This window comes from Malaya genurostris, chromosome 1 (assembly GCF_030247185.1).
Source record: "Malaya genurostris strain Urasoe2022 chromosome 1, Malgen_1.1, whole genome shotgun sequence".
Classification (NCBI taxonomy): domain Eukaryota; kingdom Metazoa; phylum Arthropoda; class Insecta; order Diptera; family Culicidae; genus Malaya; species Malaya genurostris.
In genome coordinates, this window is record NC_080570.1 from 106449580 (window position 1) to 106475865 (window position 26286).

Genomic DNA, 26286 nt, shown 5'->3' on the forward strand with positions numbered 1-26286 from the left:
TAATTCGAACCTTTTTGTTTGAGTGATACTTTGATTAGTATAGGTGAAACTCAAAAACATTTAAATGTAACTTTAACTTTATGCATTGTGTCATCAATCCGGGACTCAGGTGGTAAAGGAAACAGTTGTTTTTTTAGGAATATGGACCGACACAATTTTGTGTGAGTCCAAACTGATCCTGTTTTCTGCAATCGCTTCACCTTTGACAGTGAATGACGCCAAAGTGTCGATAGTGACCCTATTTGATTTACTCAAAAGCAATGCTTTTGGGTAAATCAAATGTGGAATAATTGCTGATTTACATTCCCATTTTACCACAATACTGTAAGAAATCAGTAGTATTTCAATAGTTACAATTACTATTACATGTCTATTCATTTAGCCATGTCAGGTTATTTATTTTAACTACTGAGAGTCGTTTGTCGGGGTGTTCATCAGATGTATGTTTACAGCATCATCTCAAAATTTCGTCTCACTCTAACGCATCTTTGAAGCAATACAGGGTGCGCCATTTCTTATGTAGGTATTATAACATTCTATAACTTTGACATTTGACAACCGATTGACTTGACTTTAGCTCCGGACTTTTAATCGTGGGGTTATTTGAAAAGCAAAATTAGATCATTGACCATTGACGAACTTTAGATTACTGTAAGAGTTATTTTGTTTTAGAAAACATTGAAAAGGATTAAATAAAATTAAAATAACTTGTATATAGAAATCAGTTCCATTTTTTCAAAGTTAGTCAATGTTTACAAACTGAAATGGCTCATTCTGTACTAAACAATGTACCAGGTGCGAAAACTTGTAATATTGTTCTGCCTGTAACAGGTGGCACATGAAATCTGTTTTAGAATTAATTGGTTGAACTTTCTCTTCAAAGTGTCATATTTGTTTAATTAGTTTCGAGCATGAAAAATACTTCTATTTCGTGTTAAATACGTCGAATTAGGGGGTTTATTTTTTGGCCATTCGAAACGAAATAGTCAAATTCTGGCTTACAAGTTTTGACAATCCAATCAATTATCAAAACTTGTGAACCCAGGTTTCCAAACGATTCTTTGACAAAGAATGCTAAATTCGATCGAAAAAGTTGGAACCGGCCGCTACTGTCAACAAATAATAAACTTGAGCAACGCAATATTCTCAAGTATAATAATGTGGTATTCTTCGAAATAGTTTTCTGTGCTTCTTGGAAGAAAAAAAAACAACTACCCCACAATCGTAATTGCAGGTTCTGTTTGGCGGTGCTGTACTCGAACGCACAAACTCAGGCTCCAGCGTATTCAGAATAAGATTATTAAACTAACCCTAAATCTGCCTCCTTGGACTAGAACCAGTGATGTACATAAGATGGTCTTCCTGAATAACCTTACACCAAAATTTGAGCAATACTGCACGAAATTTAGAGAGAGGTGCTTAACCTCTGAAATTGAAAATTTATACGTACTAGGTTTAGGATACACTCTAAAAAAATTTGAATTCTACAGGTGACTTAATCCCTCATACGATGTAATTCATAAAGACCTAATTTGTCAAATGACGGAAAATTTTATTTGTAATGACTTAATGTTCGATGAGTTTGAATTTTATTGGTTTCGACTGTAACTTGCGTTCTGCTAGTAGGTGCGACTATATAAATTTACCTTTTTACCAGCCAAGCAGATGCACGCTTCTGTGGCTCAGTCGATTAACAGACGTTCTTGCGATCAAATGATTCTCGGTTCAAGTCGCGGTGGTTGCTATCAGTATTCGTTTTTTTATTTCAATGAATTTCATGTCATGGAGTCTTAGACACAATATTAAATGTTCTTCGACGTTAATTTGCGTGAACTGCGACGCTCCATTTATGTGCATCTAATAATATGTAAAATCACAGGATTTTTTTAAGTGTGTAGTTATAAGTAGGCAGATATTTTATTAATAATAAAAAAAAATGTTATGATTAAACATTAGTATGTAAAATAAGAGTAACTACAATAGCTGCAATACATAAATTATCTAGATAGTTGGAAAGGTATTACCATGCGGTATCTAAGTATTTAAATATATTATAATTTCAAGGACAGTTTAAACAGCTATTGTCAAAAAACTAAACATTTTAACAGAAAAGTTTGTGTAGGTTAAAAAGTAAACATCAGATCTCGCTTTCTGGCTAACAAAGAGACTTTATGATGAGTTCCATCGAAATCGATTCAACCATCTTTGAGATCTACGCTTCTTTGTTCTGTACACATATTGACAATGGCTCAGTTCGTCGAACTGAATCAATTGGTAGGGTAAGGTGGTGAAAATCCGACCTAAAACGTTTTGTTTTCAAAATGCTGATTTTAATTCAAAAATGAACAAATTTATGTGCACTTTGAAGAGCTTTATTTATCAAAGAATATAAATTGACTTAATTTTTTCATTTCATTTCAACAACAAGTAATATCCTGTAGTCAACTAGGACTATTGTACCAATAGTTATCTCATTGTTAGAATTGATTTATTATTTTGCCGATTACTCGTCTTTCGATCAACGAATTATGATAGAATTGGATATCTTATTTTTACTTCAGTTCTAAGAAACAACAGTGCTGGAAAAATAGTTCCAGAATTTTTATACTGGTGTTATACTAACGCGAGAACTCGAAAACAGAGAGATGTCTTGTTTACTCGCACTGTCAGCTTCACCCCACCTTGCCCTATATGATAAACGGCTCTCCGAAACTCAGACATTTTTTTTCCAAAATTTGAGCCTATTGTTTATTTTTATAAAAGAGGTAAACATATATTAGGGTAAAGTGGAGAGAGATGTGAAACTTTTCTTTAAATTAAAATTAAGTTAACAAGTAACCAACCATTACTGTGTATATTTTTAAAAATATTACAAACATCATTTATTAATGCAATATATTTATTCGGAGAAAAATCAATGATTATCATGATAAATTATTATTACTACTTTTTGCCTTTCTTATATACAAAGGTTATACCGACTAGTAAAAATCGATGTCATATACCATTAGACTCAGTTCATCGAGCTGAGCAATGCCTGTGTGTGTATAATTCAAATATTTGCACTAGGTTTTCTCGGAGATGGCTGAACCGATTTTGACAAACTTAGATTCAAATGAAAGGCCTCACGGTCTCATACGGAATTTCTGAATTTCACCTGGATCCGACTTCCGGTTCAGTAATTATAAGGTAAAGTGTGTTAAAATTTATACACCGTCGCTTAAACCGGTGAAACAAAAACCGTAAAAAATGTTGTAAACTGGAAATTAGGGTTAAATGAAAGATCTTATGCCCCTACCAAAAATTACTGCATGTTTTCGGATACAACAAAAATTTGAATAGTCGTTTATAGTACGATGGCAAAATTGTATAAAATCTTTAAAATTTGAATAAAAACTAGTAAAGTTTGTACGTCATGTTAGTTGGTGCCCGTACGAACTGACTTCGATTATACCGGTTCTCAAGTTCCGGTGCAGGAAGTGCATATAATAGTGAACCCATTCCGTTTTCTTAAGGATGGCCTAAGTGAGCAAAGCACTGTTTCATTCTGTATGTTATAATAGTTAATGCACAAACAATCCCTTGATTTCTTTCAAAAATCGAAGAGAAAATTTTTGAATAGAATTCCACAATATTATATACTGCCCGACGTTTCGACCACTGGTTAGGTCTTTTTAAAGAGAAATATCTTATCGTTCCTCGTCTAAAAATCGTATGGTCACGAATCATGTTTGAAAAATATAAAAAGCTTCTTCTGTCATTGTTGTTGCAATAATAACGTTGGTTTTAAACATTAGCCTGTTTGACCACTATCACCAATTAGCATGTTTTATCACTCTATTTAACATATGAAGCACGCGTATTAATTATTTTATAGATAATACAAAATCATTTTAAATCTCCAAACAAAGGTCAACATACTTCACGAGCGTCTTGTTTGTTTATTATTTCCTCGACATTGTTACAATTTACCACAAAAGTGATGACATAAAATATGCAGTTGATGATAAAATTACAACACAATTGAAGTTTTTTGTTTCCGTATATATTGGACTGTAAAGTGAATACCGTGGTAACCAAGCACAGCGAAGCATGCTTGATTTCGTCTAGTCAATTGGACTTTCTCTTCGTGTGTTTTCATATGCAGGTTAGTCCAATCGGGTTTTCCTGTTATATATTGAGCATATTTGATAACATTGCTGACAAATCGCTACTTGAAAAAAAAACAAAGACGACTAGAGACGCGGACGAAGTGTGCTAACCACCACCTATTATTCCATAAACTATAATGCTGTGTTCAATGTTAATATCTGTATTATTTGTATCAACAAGTCGTCCTTCAATATGTAGAAACATACAAATAGAAACCCACTAGCTGGAAAAATTTTGTAAATCATCAATAAACAAATAACAACCATATTTGATAGCAAAAAAGAACGCTAATGGCTGAGTTGTAAAAAAAATAAATAATAAATTGTTTTAAAAAATTAACATTGCTTTTGTTCAACAATATTGTAGCTAACAGTATCCTTGACTTTTTTCTCGCTCAGTATGTTTAGATATTTTGCGCACAAAAAAATTATAATCAAATTTCTGTACTTTAAAAGGTCATAGCTCAGCCGGCTAAACGAAATAAAAATAATGCATCAGTGTAATTAAACATCAGATTGAATTATCGTAAAAGTTGATCATGGTTATAGTAAACCGTAACCAAATAACAGAGGTTTGAAGTAGCGCTGGGGTGGAAATCTACCCCGCTAGAGCATTCTAGGGTTAAAATTCATGACAATGGGGTTTCGATGTCCTTGGAAAGGCATTATAGCATTGACTAAACTATCAGTTACTGAAAACCGATATGTCAGCTGAATTCAGTGGAGCGCTTATGCAAGAATTTTATTCAGCAGCTGAATGCCGGGAGTAAAAATAAATCGTTAACCACACTAACTGCTATCTCAATCGTAAATATTCGAAGTCGGTTCGAGTAAGGTAGCTCGAATGGAATTTTGTGTTTGGTCGACAAATCTATATTCGCAACGTGATCACAATCTCTGCCTAATTGACCGTTTCGTCATTTTCTGATATAGGCAGTGCCTGAAAATAGATTTGTAATTTACGCTCAGCAAGATGCACAAAGGTGTCGTAGTTTCAAACAACTGATTTGGAAGAGGATTTGAAATAATGATCAACAAATATAACGGGAAACAGTAGTCCTAGTGTGCATGTGCTACACTATGCTTTTCTGATTGGACGTCTGTTTGCTGTGGTTTTTCGGTTGTGGACGATGCATAGTTAATCCGATTACCATCTGACCTTTTCCACATCACAGAAGTCGATATTGAAATTGATGCCCCTGTATAAGCCAATCATTCTCAATATCAATCAGAAAGCTACGCTTTTAACGACATCGGTCTGCTTTTGCCTTATTCAGTGATTACTGGCTGGACTGTTCCTTCTCGGTAGTGTGGTCGGCTCCGTCGAACTAACCCTCGAAATATATTTATTAAATTTATGGACATTCATTACCCCACAGCATCCGCCGGGCGCGCCGGCAAGTCTGGCGAGTCTTGTGCTCCGAATGCTTTTGCCTCTGATTGAATCTGTTCGATTACTGCTTCACTCAGTGGTTCCTGATTGCCGGAGAAGTATTCGCTCGATTTACTTGTCCGCATGAATGGTTTAACTGTGATTTTTTTTTCTGAATGATTTTGAGGTTATGTTTTGGTTTTCGGTCATCGATATTGATTTTAGTATGAGACTGAATTATGGAAATCATTGCCTAATGATTGGTATACTACGACGAATCACAAAGCCCAGAAGCTAGAGGCTAACAAGCAAGAAGCAAGAAGCAAGAAGCAAGAAGCAAGAAGCAAGAAGCAAGAAGCAAGAAGCAAGAAGCAAGAAGCAAGAAGCAAGAAGCAAGAAGCAAGAAGCAAGAAGCAAGAAGCAAGAAGCAAGAAGCAAGAAGCAAGAAGCAAGAAGCAAGAAGCAAGAAGCAAGAAGCAAGAAGCAAGAAGCAAGAAGCAAGAAGCAAGAAGCAAGAAGCAAGAAGCAAGAAGCAAGAAGCAAGAAGCAAGAAGCAAGAAGCAAGAAGCAAGAAGCAAGAAGCAAGAAGCAAGAAGCAAGAAGCAAGAAGCAAGAAGCAAGAAGCAAGAAGCAAGAAGCAAGAAGCAAGAAGCAAGAAGCAAGAAGCAAGAAGCAAGAAGCAAGAAGCAAGAAGCAAGAAGCAAGAAGCAAGAAGCAAGAAGCAAGAAGCAAGAAGCAAGAAGCAAGAAGCAAGAAGCAAGAAGCAAGAAGCAAGAAGCAAGAAGCAAGAAGCAAGAAGCAAGAAGCAAGAAGCAAGAAGCAAGAAGCAAGAAGCAAGAAGCAAGAAGCAAGAAGCAAGAAGCAAGAAGCAAGAAGCAAGAAGCAAGAAGCAAGAAGCAAGAAGCAAGAAGCAAGAAGCAAGAAGCAAGAAGCAAGAAGCAAGAAGCAAGAAGCAAGAAGCAAGAAGCAAGAAGCAAGAAGCAAGAAGCAAGAAGCAAGAAGCAAGAAGCAAGAAGCAAGAAGCAAGAAGCAAGAAGCAAGAAGCAAGAAGCAAGAAGCAAGAAGCAAGAAGCAAGAAGCAAGAAGCAAGAAGCAAGAAGCAAGAAGCAAGAAGCAAGAAGCAAGAAGCAAGAAGCAAGAAGCAAGAAGCAAGAAGCAAGAAGCAAGAAGCAAGAAGCAAGAAGCAAGAAGCAAGAAGCAAGAAGCAAGAAGCAAGAAGCAAGAAGCAAGAAGCAAGAAGCAAGAAGCAAGAAGCAAGAAGCAAGTCACTTTTAACAGTAAATAATATTTACAAGCACTAAAATCACCTGCATCATGTCTAATTCACTTCATAACTATTAATGAAGTACTTGAGGTAATCTACTTTCCCATCTGTTTGGATGCAGTAAAAACTCCAATGGTAACCCAAGGAAAGTATAAGTATGTAATGATCCTCTACAAGCGAAGACCTGCCTCAGCTGTAAGACAAGTATGAGTTTAATGTGCTCTGGGGTTTTACCTTTCACACGACACGAGCTGAGGAGTCGAAACGCTGACAACATCAATGATGCTAAAAGACGGATAAACATTTAAGAGGCGAGGGATCAACTAAATCTTACCCTTCTTTCACCGTCGGGAGGGTTAGTGGCATAATTTACTGCGCTCCCGTCAACAAGCTTGAAATTCTACTGGCAGATAACAAATGTGAGAAAGGAAAAACGGCAAAAACTACGTGACGTTGTCGTTTTGTTGTGGTTGACCGGCTTTGGAAGAGTCTGAAAGTCGCATTTTGCGAACTGGGACAGTGCCATTTCCTGGCAGCACTCAGGATTCGAATAGCATTCGGCTGATACATGTATCTGTGCCAAAAAATTAACAGTACAATTGCAAACGTCTCAGTTCATTTGGGTTTGCATTGAGGTTATCAAATTCCAAACAATGCGCTGATGAAAAATGCTCACATATCTCTGAACATAATTTATGTCTGCAATCAAATTTACAATCAGTTGAATTTGGATCAATTTTGTCTCAGTCGTGCTCGGGAAAAATCGCCGGAAAAGTGGTACCCGGTTCGGAAATTCGATTTTTCGCTTATTGAGATCGTTGTGGTAGAATATAGTAGGGACAGTCCTTGCACGCTGCGAGAAAATCGAGCCTGGGAAAGAGAACGATTTGCAATGATGATAGTATTCTATCTGGCTGCTATTCGGATCTGAGTTAAACATTCAGAACAAGCCACAAAAAGTTATCGCGCGGCATGACCTAATTTCACGAGGAAAAAACTGCTTTGTTGGCTTTCTTGTGGAATCGGTTTTGTGCGTTAGTTCTTCTATGTCAATGTGGTAGAAAGAGTATTACTATGTCCTATTTGGGCCCTTTCAATGGCATACAATTGAAACGGGTTTTGGGCAGTGATTTAGTGGGTCAAATTCATGCACAAATAGAAAGAAATCAAACCAGTTAGAATTCGAATGTGCATTATGCTTTTAATGTTTATATATCTCCCTAATAAATCTATAGATTACAAATATGACAGACTCAAGTTTAAATTTAAGTGTGATTCATTCGAGTAATTCTCTTATTCTTTGTACGTTTACGCTAAAGCACCGAATTGAGTATTATTTCACATGCTGACTCAAAAATTATCTCAACCAGCCAAATGGTTGCTCATGCATTAAATTATTTTCAACACTCCAAATCGAGATGTGCTGGAAGCGAAACTTTTTTAACTGCAATTTCCTTTCGGGGAAACTAGAACGACTTTCTAGAAAAACATTTAAGTGCAAACTTTTATCTCATTACAAAACCGGTATATGCCGGCTACAGTGCGGCATAATTAGCATCAAGAAAACTTGAACCACATAGTGTTAATGGTAATAAAGACAAGGAAGTACCGCCATGCATTAACATATCATCCGCGGCGGAAATTTGCTATTGCGGCACCAACGAGCGCCTTGTTTTTCTCTCCTGCTGGCTCAGTTCAGTCACTTCCGATAGCTACGAATGGAACTGGTTGGGATATCCTCGATGATGGATTGAATTATTTAAAAATTCAATTGATTCGTGATAAAATTCAGTGTTGACATTCGATAATATTTTTGTTATTTTTCAATGCTTAAATGAGTTCACTGAGTATAAATTGTATTTTTTTGTATAATTGCATAATTCGTAAGGAAGCATAACAAGTTTGAAACCTCCAGAGGTGACGTTTGAGACAAAATAGCACAAACACGACGAGTTGCTTACATATTCCAAAGTACATGGAAAGGCAATCTCAGCTCGATGTTCGGCAGAAAGTATTTCAACGCCGTTACTGGCAAAGTAAATTATATGATTCGTACGCAAACATAACAATATCTGATGTGTTTTCTTTACGTTTCGTCTTCATCTCACCATTGCATAACAGTTTATACTAGACTTATTTACCACTATATATTATTAGCCGTTCATCATACACCATAACAGGCGCAAAGCTCAAAACAGACATGAGCAGCAATGTAAACTCTTATACACTTATGCAGAAAAAGACTCACCCAAACAAACATATCACTCGTACATCTCTTGCAATCGTTTGATTAACACACAAAATATTAAAACATATAGCACATTTCATTATAGTAAATAAAGATTTAATAGTTAGATTGAAAATTTCAACACGAGGCAAAAAACACGTTTTAATCTGCACTCAACCACGGATGGTACGCTACACCTTCTGTTCGAAAACTTCGAGAATGTTTGTCATCCACGATCACAGTCCACGTCTCCGGCCTAATCGAAATTTCGCTACTGGTATCATTGTTAGCGATTGTCATTGTGTGTGTGTGTTTGACCTATTCCCAGTCCCACTATCTGGTAGCGGTTTCCAGATAAAAGATGATCCATGCAAAAAACTTTAGTCCTGGACTCAGGGAACTGTTAAATCAATCGAGTTTTGATAACCCATTTCGTATACGGGGAAAATCAGAGGCATCGTTCCACCGACCAGCCCCGCCTTATTGAGATATTTGCTTCAAATGCATTTAAACATTACAGAAAGACTTCCGATCCCTTGAAAATGGTGCGTATTTATTACATGTTCTTCTGTTTATTATAAATAATTATCATTTTCCGAACTTACAAATATTCCAGTTTGCATCCAATGTACTATTTATCACCAATTGTATCGAAATCATTAGTCTTGTGAACCAGCCAATTATACTCTTGGAACATAGTATAATATTGCACACATATGAATATTTTTTTTATGGACGCTCGTACATAAAACACTAATAATAAGAATATAAAATTTATTTATACCCAAACAGTTATTAATACTCCTATTTATTTTGTATTTTGTTTTATACGTCGAATTCTTTATGTATCAGAAGAAAAGTTCTAATTAATTAATATTGCAAGGAATGTTACGGATAGTTTTCATTAAAACAAGTTGACAAAATTAAAAGGAGACATTAGACTTCGGTAAAAAGACGTCAAGCTTGACTTGACATATATAATAATTTCCGTATTTCAAATGAGTTATTACACACAAACCCATTCGCACCCTTTCATTCTGCTACTAACGCAGAAGGCGATAACACCCAATCGACACCGTTCTATTTACCAAATGTCATCATAGATACACGAGGACGCATGAGAAAGGACTTGGTAATCTCACCGTTTGACCACCACCCATGTCAGCGGTTACCAGTGAGCCCAAATACACGAATTCTTCGACCAACTCGATTTCGTTACCCTCGATTCAAACTCAGGATAGAAAGTTAACATCGACGTCCTTTGAACCTCTTCCATAAAGAAGCTGGGCGGACTTTCTGAAAATCAAACCACTCGTGTTTATCTCCTTATTAGACTTTTTAACGCAAAGTTGAACAGCAGGTACGATCGACTTTACAGTTCCCCTCTTCGATACTCAAAAGGAATCGAGGGTGACCATGCTACTTGAACAAACCACATCACATTGAAATCATAAAAAGAGCACACAACTCACTGAAACCGTTTTGAAGATAACATTGCTGACAAAGTGGATTCAAAAGTATCTTTGCAATCGACGACTGGCGGTCAAGATCAATGAAAATATTTTTAAGAGTTTTTTGCTCTTCCTGGTATTCCACAAGGCAGTCATCTCGGACCACTGATATTTCTACTATGTTTCAACGACGTGAGCTTTTCATTGAAAGGTCCAAGCTTATCTGTTGCTGACGACCTAAAGTTATTCCAAATTATCAAGACTTTTGAAGATGCCTTTTTCCTTCAGAGTGAACTTGAATTTTTTTCGGACTGGTGTGAAATAGTCAGCCCGGGTTGGCGGTTCAATGCATAGGGTGCTGCTCTTATAAGCCAGTTGTCGTATGTTTGAACCAGGACCTGGAAGGATTCCTAGTGTCAGTAGGATCGTAGTACTAGCCATGCAGTGATTCTGTACGCTATGAATCGGCTGCAAAGTCTGTGAAACAGAAAGGCCAAATTCCACAAAAGGAATGTAATGCCAAGACTTTGCTTTTTGTGAAATTAATAGAATGACTCTAAATATCAGCGAATGCTCGACTATCACTTTCACACAAAAAAAAACACCCAAAAGATTCAATTGCTGTCTTCGAGGATCAGTGATTGATAGAGTCGATTGTGTCAAAGAGATTGGTGTTCTTCTCGATTTTTTTTAATATTCTTAGAAATAATCACTAGGACTTTAGTTTGACTGTTGATTAAAATATAAAATATAAAATATAAAGAAACAAATAATGAATAAGAACCTACTTCTGAAACTTATAAATTACAAAGATGTTAGTTTTGATGACTACCAGTGCTGCGAAAATATCAAACTCACCGCTGAAAAAGATCATGCCTGGTTTTCGGCATCGATTATCGGTTACAAAATCACTCTAGGTATGGACAAAATCTCATCCCGTTCAGTATCATATAGTGATGTTTCACAAATTTTAAGTGAGAATCGCTGCATGGCAGATAAGTGTGATGATTTTTTATTATTATCATTTCATTAGTACATTGAAATGATAATAATTTAAAAGCATCATCACATTTATCTGCCATGCAGCGATTCTCACTGAAAATGGTGATATTCAATATGAAGGGTGAAGTACTGAAATTCAATTTCAAACTAATCTTAATATGCCATGTTGTGATTAAAAATAATTATAATGACAATAATACAAATCAAATCACAAAACATGTTCCATGCAGCAGTTTCAAAAATAATCACACTAATTACTTGAATTTCTCACAAAGAAGTAACAGGAGCACAGAATTTGACCAGAGCAAACACAAAAAAGCGTTCAAACCAGCCCGGTGGTAGAGCGCTCTGCCAAGTGCTATCGTAGACAACTACCTTCTCAGCAGAGGGCTGGTTCAAACTCAAAGTTCGCAAAACCTTGCTTTCCTTTTACTTCTACAAATCAAACTCATTCTAAACAGCGTTTAATTGAGTTTAATCTAATTAAACCCTGCAAGTAAATCAACTCTGAAATTATAACAAAGTCTTTTGTCTCTTATGTATTATTCCGAATGTATTTTTTTTCGCTGTATTTGCACTGCATGTTGCTATTGCGTATTGAACTTCCGACATCTGAATATCATCATCTGCTAGTGAAAATCGGTGCATGGCTGAAAATCGTGAGCATGATCATTCATAAACATGTGTGATTTTAAAGAATATCACTGTAGTGTTACTTTTTCAACACTTTTTAGCACGCGCTAGTGTCGCGTAGTGATGGCATTTCACCAGAGTGATACACGCTGGTGTAAGATTTATGTCTACACAGGGGATGCAAGAAGCGAACATCACACAAAAAGGAAAGCGCACTTTGTCTCAGTGTCGAATAGACAGAATTTGAGTGTGTGCTTGTGGTTAAAGAAGCTGGTGCGAGTGAAACTCATTCTCTTCGCATGAATCGCTCTCACGCGCTCTCACCTAAATACACCCAAGTGACCATTGAGGTATACTAGTGAGCGAACACTTCTGTAACGTAACGATGGCCTCGCTATGACAATCTTTTTCGCAGCAAGGAAAAACTTAATTTTAACTATAAATATAACTTTTGCTAAATGCTCTTATGCGAACCGTACCCCAGAGTCCTCACCGGCGTGCACAATTCGGAGAAAATGTCTTCATCCACCTCAGAGAGTTTCAAAGCTCTGCTCTAGCAATTTGGTGTGATCCAGTGCTAGAGTTGAAAGAAATTAAACACGCGCTCTCATGATGCGTGCACACTTTATATAACAGTGGTGTATATGTGTGAAAATGGAAGAGCTCTCAGTGCGAGAGGAGAAATTATACATGCTCTTTGTCACACAGAGGAGATGTAAATCTCTGGTGTTGCGGAGTGGGGAATTCGCATAAGCGGAGAGAGCATTTCCATCGTCCATTCTATGAGCCCATGGAAAATGTATGCTGTTTCAGTTTGTTGTACAATCTTTAAAATGAAATAAAATGTAATGATTGTTCATTTGTGAAAGAATGGTAGGGTTTAGTGGAAAAAGTGATTAAAATATTCATTTTAAGACCCTGGACCATCTCGCAAATTGTTTTACCTTTTAGTTAGTGTGCGATACGCCGACCGTCGACCAGTTATTTTTTCCTGTAGGTAAATTTAACTTAAACTGTGGCCCATTTCAAAGTTTGATGGGTGCAAAGTTATTTTGGTTTATTTTGCAGTGAGAATAAAATTATATCAAGTGGTATAGTACGGTAACTGCAATACAGAAAACGTACGAAGAATTTCGAGGAAAACTTAATTTGTTTGACAATGTTTTGAAGCATTTCATTACGGTATTCTCTTTGACTGAATGAATAAAAATAAATTATGCAGAAGAATTTTTTACTTAAGAAAGATCTGATACTAGAATTTATTGTAAGATGTCGGAAATCACTATCGAAATGTCATAAATAAAAATGGTTGCGAGTAGGGTTATTTTTGACAGAGACAAAATAACTTCTCGACTGTCAAATTTTAACTAAAAGTTGAAATAATTCGCGAGTTGGTTCACAGTCTAAAGTAACGTTTAAAAAAAAATAATATTAAAAAAGTTTTTTTTTTTTGGCTAGCCATTTTAATGATCAAATAGAATCAAATTATCAATATTCGAACAAAAATTTAAAATTATCATTATTTTCTGGGCGATTTAACGAATTCTGACCCAGTTCTTAACTATTCTTTTAACTAACATTTTATCACATCATGTTTTTTTTCTGATTCTCGATTCGACCCGACTAAAAATAGCCACGGGAGAGGAAAACACTTTCCTAAAAATCTTCAATGGTTTACAAATTTATACAACGTTACTTAATCTTGCTATGATTGATGCAAGTATGGGACCATTCATAAACCATATGGACCAGAATTCGGTTTATTCTTAATACACCAATCCTCTCTTGTTGATTTTTGTAGATTTTTGAAATGGAATGAATCTACGTGCTTACGACAGATTCATCCATTTCAAAACGGTTTAGAATTTAGAAAACGTTTTTCTAAAGATTTTGTAGTTTGAAAGAGTTGTACTGAGAAAGCAAACTCTGTTCCGCATCATAATTTTTTAAAAGAATTCCTAAACTATGCCATCTGTTTTCAAATAATGACAAACTTGCTATCTTGAGTTTGCAGTTATTTAGAGTACCAAAAGCGGCAAAGAGATATAAAACATCTCAAACGTATTTATGGGACCATTGATAGGAAAAAAGATTAATTTACGGGGCAGATGTGTGTAAAGTATTAACTTCCATAATTTGAATCATCTACCGTTTTCGAATTTCTTTTTCGTTGGGCAAAACTAAGTCCTTCTCTTCCCCCAGTGAATATACGTGATTTATGAACAGTCTCTATTGAGTATCACACCCGTATATGAATATTAAATATGTAGATTTCAGAACAAAGAAAAGCTCGTGTTGATTAGGCCAGTTTAAAAATGTTATTCATTTCTGGTTTTAAAATTGGGAAATGATGTTTAATTTTGCTTCGAGACAAAATAACACATTAATCAAACTTGATAATAATTTCAGCCGTAATACGCTTTGAACCAAATTTTTACCTGTCATCCTATCCTAAAACATATGACGCACTTGACGTACCAATGAGAGTGATTCTAATGCGACCTAAAACAAGAAAATCTGGCATTCATTCATATGTTCAGCTTCAACTGGCTCCTCCCTGCTCTAAAAAGAAATAAAGTGAACTTAAATGTATAATGTATATACAGTCCAAAAAAACGTGCCACTCTGAACTTTAACATATTCTTTCCCTCTGTCTCGTCGCTGAAGAGATTTTCATCCAGTTAGAATATATTTAGTGCACAAAGAGGCTCGACTGATATGTATCTTGGTATCACAATATTACGTCGTATTGTGCTCTGCCACTCTGTCTAATGGTTTTACCACTCTACTTGACACACAAACGTTTTAACGTAACTAACAAAACGCCAGAGATTACGATGATACGATAAACTGAAACAATAAACAGTATATTTTATTCTTTGGATTATATCGGCTCATAGGCCCGCTCTTCTAAATTCTAAAAGTGTTCATTTTTATGTCACCATTCTCCAGCAGTTCCAATTTTCTATTTCTGCTGGTCATGAGGATCAAGCAGTCGTTTGTAAAATTGTTTCGGAAACTTCGAAATCGGATAACGTAAATTTCAGAGTTGCTTTCCATTCAGGATTTTTTCCGTAACTTTACATTTTCGAAACGAAATAGATTAACGGAAACCAATGGGGATTAATATAAACTGGCCTTAGTTCGGTTTCGTTGAGACTGCCTAAACTAGTAGGGAACGAACCACTTAAATTACTTGGTTTATAAAAATCCTAATCCAACGCTTATTTTTTAATGCGCTCCTATTGGTTGATTCTGGTGGTATTCCGACAGAAGAAATCTATGAAAAGGTACCCTTTCCAGTGTTGAAAATTTTGTTGTTGATGTTACTGTAGATGAAAGCCGAAAGATGAAAACGAATTCTGAATATCCGCTTAGCAAATTCAACATGCTCAGGTATGAAAAATGCGAAATTGTGCTAAACCTAGTCAACAGAATAAAACCGAATGATCCGAGTTCGAGCTCGGAAATTATGAAGAGAGATTCTTACGAAATACCAAGGATGCATACGCAGCTTATGTAAAAAAACAGACTACTTAGGCAGTTTCCTTGATGAAAGCTCGAAAAGGTGTCCCAATTGGATATAAAATCGTTTTCGTCGATTAGTTTGTTAAAAAACTTCTGGATACGTAAGCGATTTTCAGCTGTGCACAAAACACTAAAATTTTCTTATCAAATGAGTCTATGCACTAGAACTAGTGCATAGACTCATTTGACATTAGAAAGAGTGAATACCTGACAAAAAGTATTTTACCATTCACCAAAGCACACAAGGGCACTGTAAAGGTTGTGTCAGATATGGCTAACTGCCAATGATGACGTTAGTGTACTAGATAGCTGCAAACATGCCAACTGAAAATCAGACAATAGGCGAACAAGATTCGTGAGGAGTGATGCCACCGGTACGTTTGTCCTGTTCAATCAGCCTGATTTCGCAGTTGTGTTTCACATTTGCAATAGTTTAATTTGCAAAACTATTCTCCTGTGCAGGCAACGATGGGTTTCGAGTTCGGGTTCTGAGGTTAATTTCAAGGGATTCTATTTCTGCTATTTCCTCAGTGTTTTTTTTTTCACTCTGTTTGCACGTTTGGAACTGATGAAAGTTGTCAATTGGGAAATTATTAGGCAGAATTTAATAAAGACTGGGAAAAGTATCTCGATAGGCAAAAGTTGAAAAATGGTTCAATAAAATGAAAATTACCATTGCCACTGAAATTGGCGACCAGAGTGTTGAAAAAATGATGCGAGGTATTATACAGGGTCCGGCACTCGAAGTGTAACCAATTAAAAAGGCCATAAATTCAGTTTGGAAAATTACTTTTACTTAATTCAAAGTACAAAATGTGTAAAAATAATACAAAATTCAGAATCAATTCACTTTTGATCGATATGACCACCTTTTGCCTTGACTTGATGACTTGAGAGAGCGAAGGAGTTGCTTCGTTTGGCCGAATGTGACTTGCAGGTATTTTGGCCCACTCGCGGACAATAACTTTTTTCAGCGCCTCGAGACTGATGTATCTTTTAGTTCGGACTTTGCTCTCCAAAATGACCCAAAGAGAATAATCCATTGGATTCGCATCTGGTGAATTCGAGAGCCATTGTGTGGACGTGATGAAGTTCGGAACGTTGTTTTTTAGCCATTCTTGGTTCACTAGAGCTTTGTGAGACGGTGCCGAGTCCTGCTGAAACGTCCATGGTCTGCCACCGAAATGTTTGTCTGCCCACGGCTTCAAATTAACCTCCAGAATACTTTCCCGATAATATGTCGCATTTACCTTGACGCCAGGCTCGATGAAAACGATTGGAGAGCGCCCATCTGCGGTTACAGCGGCCCAAACCATTATCTGTTGCGGGTGGTGCCTCCTGGTGGCCAATCGATGACTCAAATTTTCGTATGAACGGTCGGTCAAGTAAACCCTATCGTTTTGAGAGTTTACGAATTGCTCAATTGGAAAAATTTTCTCGTCAGAAAATACAATGTTCGGAAATTGACCGCCTTCGGCCAAACGAAGCAACTCCTTCGCTCTCTCAAGTCATCAAGTCAAGGCAAAAGGTGGTCATATCGAGCAAAAGTGAATTGATTCTGAATTTTGTATTATTTTTACACATTTTGTACTTTGAATTAAGTAAAAGTAATTTTCCAAACTGATTTTATGGCCTTTTTAATTGGTTACACTTCGAGTGCCGGACCCTGTAAGAAAAAACACAACTTTGAAACTACTGTTACGCTTATGTCGTTGATTAGACCTGAATCTCGTTCTCATGATTTTCAAGTGGAGCTAAGAGAGACATTTATTTCGAGTTATTTTCGTCTATTTTGAGTTATTGAACATGATTTATATTAGCTCTGATTTCCAGTACTTCCGGCATTCGGTAAAACCCAATTTTTTTAACCAACAACTAAAAAGACCTTAAAATCTAAATTGTTTTGAGTACAGTTAAGATTTTGTTTTTCGTCTATTAAAGTGTCACTTTTATTAACGGTTTGAAATTAAACGTAGCTCTGTATTTTGGGAAAAAAATCGGATCCGAATGATATTAAAAAATTCAAGCATTTATTTGAATCCTAACTTGTGAAAACCATCTCTGAGGAAACATTTCAAATTCAACGAATTGAGTCTAGTGATATAAAACTTTGGTCAAGTTTTGTTAGTCGAGGTTTAAAGTTATTCCTTAACTCATCTTTATTCGAAAGATAAACTATCTTAAAGGTTTTTTTTAATTTTAAGGAATGTTCTACTCTTTGAATAAAAACTATACACAATTGAGATAGAAATACTCAGGAACGTTCTCGAATTCTAAATGTAGGCCGGCATTCAAAAATCTTAAAATATACGAAATAGGAAAAATCTTGTTTTTAAATAACATTCAGATTTACTGCTATCCTAATAAAATCTAAATGTTTGGAATCATATTTAAAAACTTAATGAGATATTTATATCAAGATCAGATATAATTTTAAGAGTTATGCTCTGTTACATTTGTTACATTACATGGAAATCTCAGAGAGTAACTCGGAGGATATCGTGTGGGCGGGTAGTCAACCTTATTAAAACCAGTCTCGCGAGATGCTCGATATGTCTGCCATTTTGAATAGTTTTAATATGTAAAAATTGTTACTTTTAGCCTAAAACGTACATCTACAGATGCTTCAAAAAGGGATTTTTCTGTCATCCGTAAAATAATGAAAAAGGACCATTTTTTTTATTCAATATTATAGGATAATTTTAAGGCACACTGCTTAAGCTCTAAGATGCCAAGGGTAGAAAAAGGATCATATTTTCTACCGGTTCATGGAGTGCTCCCTTAAAAATAAAATGCCACACACAAATTTAAAAAAGATGTTTGATTCGAGACTGCTTGGATTACGTTTTCCACGAGTTTTGTTTCAAGTATAAAATTTAAGGTCCTAGTTTGCTACACACAAAAACCGAAATCAGCATTTTGGCGAAAAAATTAGTTGATGTACTAATTTTAGTTAGTTATTTTTAGGACAACTAAAAAATTTCGTATATTGCTAATTTGGATTAGTTAACTCTCATTTCTTTAAAAATATTAGAACCATAGCTGAAATGGCAAAATTTTTAGTTAAATTCACCAACTCAACGTGCTGTCATTTCTTAGCTAAGACACATTCCAATTTCATTCATCCAATTTTTAGTTGACTTAGCAAAATAAAATATTGTTTCAACATATATGAATGGTTGAATTGAACAGAATTTTTTGTTGATTTCAATTGATATTATTAGTTGATTTTAGAAATAGTATTTGTTGATAGTATTAGTTTTAGTGATTACAACTCATTAAAAATGTTGAATGTAACTATAGTCGTTATTGATATCAATTTTTTTTTAACTTATGATGACAGCCGATTCTATTAAAATAATATATAGAATATAATATTTCTACTGATTTTAGCTAAATTAAAATATTGATCCTCAACACAACATTCAATAATTCGTGTGATTTTGCTTTATTTCAACTAGGTATTAGAAATGAATTATAATTTCTAATAACGCTGACGACATATCTGAGTATATATCTCCGAATCACAAAAAACATGTTTAAATGAACGCAATTATTTATAGCCATATATTGCATCAGGAATTATCATTTGGTTGTTTTCATTTCACTTTATTTTTGTTAATAATATAATAAAATATAATATATTATAATATCAGGACAGTCGACGATACACGTCAAAATCAGTCTTGAATACAACCGATCTTGCAGATTACCAATTTCGTTGGTGGGTGGTGAAATTGGAGAACTGTCAAACTTTTATTTGGTTATAACAGCTAACATTAGATTCTGAAATTTGCAGCTGTCACCGACAAATTGTTCATACTGTAATGACTACTAGGCACTAGATGGAACATTACTGCCGAAAAAAAATTCGCGTTTGCGATTGTCCTTACTATTTTGACAGGTATAAATACGACAGCGACTTTCCGTGCTGTATTTACGGAAAAGACATAAACGAAAATGTAACTCAGGCAGTCTGCTATCAGCGTAACTATTTTTAATCAAAATCACTATTTTCTTCATTCAATTGTGCGACAGTGACTCTCTCACTGGAAACTTTTTGCATTCCGAAAACAGAAACCAAATACAAATAGTACTCCGGCCGGCGTAACCCGAGTGAAAACAACAAGGAACTACAGAGAAAAGCAACCGCCCACTACGTGTATTCTACGCTAACTGTGATGGATCTTATTTTCTAGGTCGAAAACTATGTTGTGAACAGAAGAAACCCTAGCTTTCCTCTTGTTTTGAGACAGCTTTCTGCTGAATAAACCATAACCAGCTGAAATATTGTCGTGTTGGAAGATACAACGAATTTCGTTTGACATATACAATTAGAGTGCAGCACACGAAATTCACTTCACTGTTTCACGTGAAAAACATTGTTATTTACATTCATGTCAATTGTACATAAATTCTGCACAAAAAACTCTCCACTAAGAGTTTTCGCATTCTATATATCGGTTTAAAAGTTCAAATGTGTATATATCATAACACGTTAAAAACATCAATACAAATTGCAAGCAGTTTCAACTAGACTATCCTTTTTAGCTTTTTAACGAATTGTGTTGCTTTGAAACTTCTCATGAGTTTTTGACTAATAAACTTGTTAATAAAACCAATTTCATTTTTGCTTTCCTTGTGCTGTCTCTTTAAGCAGCTATGGTTACAGTTAGACAGCGTCAATTTTTATGATTTCAACCACAGAATTAGTTGGTCATGAAAACTTCGTGTTGAATTGAATGTTTGGTGGTTTGCGTCCAGAATATTTACAAACTAATCACATTTTCTAAAAATAAAAGCATTTTAGCAAAATAAATTTAGTTTTAAATTATTTTTTAGTTATTTTGACAATTTTGTTGTTAAAAGCAACTAATTCAAAAAACATTAAAACGAATTAGGCGCAGAGCTAATTTCGGTCGTTCCGTGTATTGATAGAAGTTACGTAACGATGAATTTCAAGAGACTTTGAGTTTTTTGTGATCATTCATTTTACACTGAGGTTGCTGTTTACGCATGGGATACGTACCGCGGAAAAAAAGGCGCAAAACTAAAGAATTTATTTTACTTGATGCCAAATGTCTAAGAAATCCATGTAATCCGAAAATTTTAGAGAACTTAGATAATTAGAGACCGCGTAACTTCGGAAATCCGCGCGAAAATAAAACCCGCAAAATTGGAAAAACAAGAAATACATGATTTAGGGGTTAGCCTTTGTTAGTGCTTAGAGCACATAACCTTTTTTACTGTTCTTTACTTTTCGTCTTAGACTTGTTAAAGCAGAGTAGTTCAAATTGAACTGTTTATTGCAAACTTTTTATTTTTTTTAGATTGAACCAGAACTGGTTGTTTCATGTACTTCTTACTGTTCTTTACGTTTCGTCTTAGACTCGTCGGTGCAGAGCAGTTCAAATTGAGCTACTCATTGCAAACTTAAACAGTTCAACTTAAACCGCTAAGCAGACGTAAAGTTAATGCTACTTGCAAAACACTTATATATTTGGTACCAAAGTTTCGTTTTGTTTGGCACGTCAGCAAAGACGTGGTACTTCGGTATCAAATATACCTTATGATAAAAAAAGAACCGGAATTTTCATTTTAAAATTCCCGCGCTTGTCCAATCGGTAAACTTTTATTCTCTCAACGTTGGCAACACTTTTATACACATTCTGTCAAATTTTGTCGCATATCGTACGATTAGTTTTTGTTTGGCGTCTATACAAAGAAGCTGGAAAATTTTCGTGTGCGATTTTTATAATGGATGAAAATTTAGAACAACGGCTCGCCTTCGAAGCGCCATTCGGTCGATTGTTGTGCGGTTTCGACGTCATATTCATAGATTCACACCTCATCGCCAGTTATGATGCATTCGATAAATGTAGGGTCACTATCTGCGTTGGAAATCATATCTTTGGCCACATCAACACGACGCTGTTTTGAATGAAATTCAGCTTTTTTGGCACCAGCCGAGAAGCGACGCGTTTCAAACCAAAAACATCAGTTAAAATGTGTTCGGCTGATCCATAAGAGATGCCCAACAACACTACAATCTCTCTAATCGATACAGAACGATTTTGCAACACGATTAGCTTCGCCGATTCAATGTTTTCTTCAGTAACAGATGTTGTTGGGCGGCCAGGGATCTCATCATGACCCAAGCTTGTACGACCACCTTTGAAGCGTTTATACCACTCGTATGCCTGTGTTTTTTCTAGACACGATTCACCAAAGGCCTTTTCTAACATTTTCAACGTTTCGGAACACTTAAATCCATTTGCAACACAAAATTTGATGCACGCACGATGTTCTAAATTTTCTTCCATTATAAAAATCACCACACGAAAATTTTTCAACTTCTTTGTATAGACGCCAAACAAAAACTAATCGTACGATATGCGTCAAAATTTGACAGAATGTGTATAAAAGTGTTGCCAACGTTGAGAGAATAAAAGTTTACCGATTGGACAAGCGCGGGAATTTTAAAATGAAAATTCCGGTTCTTTTTTTATCATAAGGTATAAGTGTTTTGCAAGTAACATTAACTTTACGTCTGCTTAGCGGTTTAAATTGAACTGTTTAAGTTTGCAATGAGTAGTTCGATTTGAACTGCTCTGCAGATCTGGTACAATCTCAAAAAAAAAATTGAAAAAATTCAACTTTCCGATTTGAGATTTCTGAAATCGAAATTTTTTTAATGTAAAATATCTTAGAAATGCTTGAAAAGTTGAGACCTTGTGTAATCAGAAAAAAAAATTTTTTTTTAAAGTGTCAGAGAGTTGACTTAAAAAAAATTCAGGATAACACCAGATCTCGACGTTTTATGCATTTCTAAGACAAAACAAGAAAACCACGTAACTTCGGAAAACCGTGTAACCTCGGAAATACGCGTAAAAATAGCCGCGTAAAAACGACCTCAGTGTATGTCAATTATTTTGAAGATTATTTTGTTTGTTAAAGCCTACAGTCGTCTTAAGCGCAGTTTAATTTTTAAAATACCAAGCGGGTAAGAGATTAGTAGAATTGACGAAAATAATAGCAGAAACAAAAATTTGCGAAAACGTTACCGCAGAGACAAAGAATTCTCTTCTTCTTTACTCTTAGCGATTAGAAAAATACAAGTCCTAGATAGCAGTCTGTTTGTGTTTTGTTGCACTCTATCAAACCCACTAGCTAGCTAAAGGGAGCCCCCATACTATGGAACTCTTTACTCTCTTGTTTTGAGCGTTCCAGACATGAGCCTGAAATTGATATAAAAAGTACTGGTGTATAATGTCAGAGACATAACTGGATGTCGTGAATACGAAAAAACTGACACTCCTTTTTCATACATCTGAATATCAATTGATTGATCGATTGTGTGAATTGTGCAAACTGTCCACTTTTTTACTACTAGAATTTGGAACGATACACCTAAACTAAAGTACAGATTAGTTACATCAAACATTCAGACATACAATTAAATATTACGAAATGACCAGTATAGTTTTTTATGGTACAAACGATATAAGGCCATCGTCCTAGTACCATGCGCGCGGGTGGTTTTAGGAAATTTTCGATGGAAATTTTGAAAAATTTGCCAAAACCAAAAACATACAGACGTTTGAAATACTTTTATCTATCTACAGGGTGGAAATGCCTGGAAATTTCGGAGGATTTTCCGAGTCTTATCAAAAATAACTCTGAAAAATGAGTGTTTTTGTGATCTTTCACAATTATCTGGAGTGCTATTTTTGATAAGACTCGGAAAATCATCCGAATTTTCCAGCCATTTTCACCCTGTAGATAGATAAAAGTATTTCAACCGTCTGTATGTTTTTGGTTTTGGCAAATTTTTCAAAATTTCCATCGAAAATTTCCTAAAACCACCCGCGCGCATGGTGCTTGGACGATGGCCAACACTGTTGCGAATTTGGCACTGCGAAAATGGCACAACATTAATTAAATTATCTGAGATTTGCAGTACACTGATGGTTTTAATTTCCGATTTGCAAAGAAGCAATCTTTATAGTTCTTTAGATAACATTTGGAACCATTAGAATGGCTGATTTCGATTGTTGTATTTTGCTCCAATGCAAACAACCAACAGCAGGATGATGCAATCAATCTTCTTTGAATGGAACCTGGCTCTGCGACTTGAGCATTTGAGGTTTAATACCACGTAAAACATCTGCTCTCATTACTGGCGACTGCTTTATACACTGAGGTCTTTTTTCATGCGGTTTTTTTTACGCGACTTTTTTTATGCGAATTTTCAGAGTTATGCGGTTTTTTTTTTATGCGAAGTTTCAGAGTTACGCGGTTTTTTTTATGCGAATTTTCAGAGTTATGCGGTTTGCCCTTCTGCGGTCTTTTTTTATGCGAAGTTTCAGAGTTATGCGGTTTTTTTTATGCGAATTTTCAGAGTTATGCGATTTTTTTTTATGCGCATTTTTAGAGTTATGCGGTTTTTTTTATGCGGTACGTAAATTCGCATAAAAAAAGGCTTCAGTGTACTTGATTTGTTGTTACTGGATGTTGGTGGGAGAACCTCTCCTCGACATCCAGTTCCGTCTGAAGCACTAGAAGAAATGAACGATTTTCAATCATAGTTTACCCTTTATACTCGTCTAGTAGGTAATCGGAACTGATATGTGCTTGACTACCTCAAAACCGTCGTCCGGGTGCGAAAAAGGCAAGCAAGCGTGATGAATTTTCCTCATTATTCCCAAAGTTTCAGAAAACTTAGTTTTTCAGTTATTTATGTTTATCTCACACTGTTTAAATTTTAATCACAAATTCCTGATCATATTTCTGATAGCTTGTAAAAAAATTATGTTGTTGGGTTGAGTACATCAAGAGATATTGGCGATAAAGTTCTGTAAAGCAAGTCGTATTCACGACAAAATTGTTATTATTGCTTACGTGCCTTAAAATAAAAATTTATATTGCTACCTGTATATTTATTTCATTCTAGATTTATTCGATGTTTGCTAGCAAAGTATTTAAGATGCAATTCAATTATATTAGAATTTTGTTAACAAATGAGCGAATTCATTATTATAAAAGTGGCTGACTGTGGCTCTGAACAACAATGCTTAATTTGAAACAATTATAGTTTTTGTTGCATAAACGAAGATTTTGACATTTTAGAGCTAGCGCATTATGCCGTGTAAATGATTGTATTGAAAATAACTGGAGATAAAGTGTACTACATCCACTCCTACAAGATTCTAATGCTCATACCACCCTACAATTTATGTCAAGACTATCAATGTTACCAGCTATGTTTCACTATTCGCTGACTGGAAAAGAAATTGACCTGCAAAATTGCACTAAAATGCTTCCGTTGCACCCAGCACCGGGAATCCACAGACTATCGTACTTACCGATCACGGGACATTATGTAACTACACTGACTGTAAAGAACCGTTGAAATTCCAGACATTTCTTTTGAGCAACGGAGTAAGCAACCAGAAAGGGCACACCACTCGGCACTCTTCGTAATTGTGCCCGATCCTTCGCGCAGTAAAAAAAGTGCTCTAATGGAGGTAATAAAATGGTTTCTCTTTTTATCATCGATTCAGAATGCATAAATTTCTGGCGCCCGGCACTAGGATAGTGCTATTCATGGAAGCCACGGAATGATGACCTTTGGTTATTCCCCTGCCGGTCGTCACTGGAAGAACTTCCTGGCATGAGGAACTATGGAAGTTAAGAAGGTTGATATGTATGATTCAAAACTTTTTTTTTTCGAAAATTCGCCCGATGGAACTTTACTACATATTTATTTATTTCCCTCTGTGTCTGGTTATCTATTTTACGGCAGATGTATCGAAAAAATATATGCGCAGTTACACAACGGCTGTTAGCAAACTATTCCAGAGCTTCGTAGTTCGGTCAGGTAGCTTTATTTGTTTATGTTTATTTTATTTCGTCAAGCAAATGTAGACTACATATAAATTGTTTACAATGTTCACTTACATACTACACATTATTTCTACGACAAAGCTTAGATTTGATTTGATTTTTTGACATAGTAAGGTCAAGATGTTCGCAGTGTTGTATTCGTTTTTATAACCACTATATCGAAGTGTTAATACAACATAAATGTACAATGAAGCATTGGCATCCAAAATGTAGAATTATATAAGCCAGCAATGCAACACGTGAAACTAGTCTGGGGGTAGACGTGTCAGCCTGACACCATGTTGGACCCATCGCTTCTAATCATGCATTCACCTGGCTTTATGAACATACGACAAAGGACACATAAAACCGATCCTTAACTAGTTGTCAGTCACGAGAGGTGAACCATGCTGCAATGCATATGAATGAGACTCTGGGATTGAGCTATCGTCTAATGGCGACAAAATGTCCATCCGTCCAGATTCTGCTCTAACGGCGTAACGAGCGACGACCCGACAAGAAATGTGCACCGCAATCAATTTTCACTGGCATTAAATGATTTTTTTTTGGTAGGCGAGTGTTGAATTAATTTTAGGAAGGATGATACAGAGATTTTCACAAAAAAGTCAAATTTTAATATTTTGTAGGTGGAAGTGGTGATTTCCAGAACTTTCATATCTCCAAAAGGCGCTTCTTTCCAACGGTCACTGAAACAAGAAGGTGCTGGAATGAATTTCCCTCGGGTAACATTATTACTCTAACAGAGCATCGTG

General features: G+C 35.6%; 1 protein-coding gene across 13 annotated transcripts in view; it reads left to right on the forward strand.

Moving 5' to 3' along the window:
* The window catches only part of LOC131425318 (uncharacterized), a 348726-nt gene that overhangs the window by 71943 nt on the left and 250497 nt on the right, over positions 1 to 26286 (forward strand). The window lies entirely within an intron of this gene.